This window comes from Adiantum capillus-veneris, chromosome 4, assembly GCF_014529385.1.
Source record: "Adiantum capillus-veneris isolate H3 chromosome 4, ASM1452938v2, whole genome shotgun sequence".
Lineage (NCBI taxonomy): Eukaryota > Viridiplantae > Streptophyta > Polypodiopsida > Polypodiales > Pteridaceae > Adiantum > Adiantum capillus-veneris.
Window position 1 is genome coordinate 147,224,773 of NC_140934.1, and position 3,033 is coordinate 147,227,805.

General features: G+C 46.0%; 1 pseudogene; it reads right to left on the minus strand.

The window, feature by feature from the left end:
• Positions 1-706: 706 nt before the first annotated feature.
• LOC147460131 (uncharacterized) lies at positions 707-1,043 on the minus strand (annotated as a pseudogene).
• Positions 1,044-3,033: the final 1,990 nt, after the last annotated feature.

Consider the following 3,033-nt stretch of genomic DNA (forward strand, 5'->3'; position numbering starts at 1 on the left):
GTGCCACACCCCCCCCCCCCCCCCCCCCCCCCCTCAAGTGCAAGAGAGCAAAGTAGATGAAAATGAGGCGGATCCCTTCTTCCAAAAGATGCTAAATTAAGGTGCCGGATGGACCAATTAAGGCGCCAATTCTAAAGTTGAAGACCCCCCAACTATAAAAGTCACTTTTTAATCAAATTGGGGCTTTTTTGTGTCGTTTGAAGTCTACAAAGTGGAGCTCTCTGACAAACTACTCCCTTTGTACTTATTTCTTGAAAATGGCCATGGTGATGGCATTGCAAGATTTTGTACATGCCTTTTGAAGTGTAATGAAGCCACTATTGCCCCGTTTGGTTGTCGTTTCCCCTTCCCCCCTTCTCTTTCTCCGGCTCTCGTGTTCCCCCTCGGTGCCGGCAGTATGGATGCGTGTGCCCCCACGAACCAACGGTATTTTGTGTGAGAGAGTGAGATTGAGTGGCTGTGTGTGTGTAAGGGTGGAGATAGACCGTGGCAGTGGTGGACTTGTGGAGTGTGTGAGTGGAAAAAGTGCAGGCAGTGGCTTGCTAGTGTAAAGAGTGTTTTTGAAAGTGTTTTATGAGAGGATAGTGGTGTTGTGGATACCCTGAACTATAGAGAGGCCTTCGTTGTTGTGCCGGGTGTGTCCCCCATTCCCCCTCTCCAACGCCAACTACTCAAGAGGACCCTTACAATATCCTCCATTGCTTTATCAGATGGCCTCACTAAATACATACTTCGGCACCTCATACTTGGCACTGCTTTCATCGTAACAAACCAGCTGCATGTCCTCAGAGGTCACAATGATGCGTGCAGTATCTATAATTGCCTGAGCAAGATCCAATTGGGCCTCTGCAGCAGCAGTAGCATGAAGAGCATCCCATATTTCTACCTTTCTTTCATAGTGAGGAACAATATCCCAAAATTTCTCACGGATTTTTTTTCAGCTCTGATCGGGTTATTGCCTCCGAATGTTTCCATGGTTTTGTTTTTCTGAACTTCTTTGTGGTGCCTTTTTCAGATTTATCAGTTGAGCCCGTGCACCCCATCGCTTGCAGAACATATTGTTTGTCTGCCCTTCCGGGTTCACATGCTCTCTCTGTCTCTCTCGCTCGATGTCTCTCACTCTCGCTCTCTCCCTCCTCAGAGTCTTCAAATTAAATCTCTCTCTCTCTCTCTCTCTCTCTCTCTCTCTCTCTCTCTCTCTCTCTCTCTCTCTCTCTCTCTCTCTCTCTCTCTCTCTCTCTCTCTCTCTCTCTCTCTCTCTCTCTCTCTCTCTCTCTCTCTGCACACTGTCTCCTCTCTTGTTCTGGTGCACCTCAATAAAGGATTGTGTCCTCAAGCTCAACAGCCAGGTGGGCACAGGCTACAGAGCAACAAAGTGTGGAGTCAGTGCACGCAACGTGCGGCACTTGTACTAGGGCCTCTAACTTGTGAAAGAGGATCTCTCTCTCTCTCTCTCTCTCTCTCTCTCTCTCTCTCTCTCTCTCTCTCTCTCTCTCTCTCTCTCTCTCTCTCTCTCTCTCTCTCTCTCTCTCTCTCTCTCTCTCTCTCTCTCTCTCTCTCTCTCTCTCTCTCTCTCTCTCTCTCTCTCTCTCTCTCTCTCTCTCTCTCTCGGCACACTGTCTCCTCTCTTGTTTTGGTGCACCTCAATAAAGGATTGTGTCCTCAAGCTCAACAGCCAGGTGCGCATAGGATACAGAGCAACAAAGTGTGGAGTCAGTGCACGCAACGTGCGACACTTGTACTAGGGCCTCTAACTTGTGAAAGAGGATCTGAACATAAGGAGTGGAATTAGTGCACATCGTCATGCAACATTTTCCAAGGCAACGGGTGTGGTACCTAAACAAAGGGCTACATACTCAAGCTCAACGGCCAGGTGGTAGGACAAAGAACAACAAAGTTTGGAAGAGGGGTTTGGAATCACTGCATGCTGGTGTGCGGCACTTGCCCAGCCTCTGACTTGTGAAAGAGGAGCTGAATGTAAGGAGTGGATCAGCGCATGCCAATGTGCGGTATTTGCAATGGCAACGGGTGTGGTGTGATATCACGTGGGGCATATTTAGATCATGGTCATGTGAAGCTTAGTTTTCTATAGTACAAAACTAATCCTAATGTGCTTAGATGCACTTAATGCATACAACAATTCTTTGTGTCATGGTCACACAAGCTTAACAACTATGGGCACTAAGAGGTGAGATAGATGAATTTGCATAACAATTGAGATTGAGAGAGAGAGAGAGACAGAGAGAGAGAGAGAGAGAGAGAGAGACCTCGTGTGTTGCTAGCCTTCGGAGATGCTACAAGATTTTGTGCGACAGAGATGAAACTCTTTGGTTACTTTACGTAAGCCTCCAAGGTGGTCTTTTTCCACTTTAATGCTTCACTATGCAGTGCACATTAAAATCAAGTCCACAATGTTATGCAACTATGCCAATTTTGATGTAGTTGCAAAACATCTAGCATAGTTCTACTAAGCTTGGCTACTATGCCTCGTGTGACCGTAAATGGGGCATAGTTATTAGAAAATTAATTGATAATTATTTCCTTACCATTTAAATTAATTGATAACTATTGCATTAACAATTATTTGTAACTATGCCTACTATGCCCTTGTGCGTTGTCATTGGCGTGACAACGATGTCATCGTGTGGTCACGTGATGCAAATTGTGAGAAATTGAGTCGGTTGCCACTTTTAGCTAGAGATCAAGCACGAAATACTGCATCAGTTTTTTTTTACGCAGTTGATATGTTGCGGATCTTTTTTTTTGTGTATCACTGACAGGTGGCATGTACTAGAGAGAGAGAGAGAGAGAGAGAGAGAGAGAGAGAGAGAGAGAGAGAGAGAGAGAGAGAGAGAGAGAGAGAGAGAGAGAGAGAGAGAGAGAGAGAGAGAGACCTTTAGGACCCCTACAAGAGGAATGAGTGTGTTGCAACTTTTTCTCATGGTGGATTTTGGCCAACATTGCACCATGCAAGACTTTGTAGTGCTTATCCATTCTACTAATCTCACTTACCACGTGGGGGGACCTGGCTCT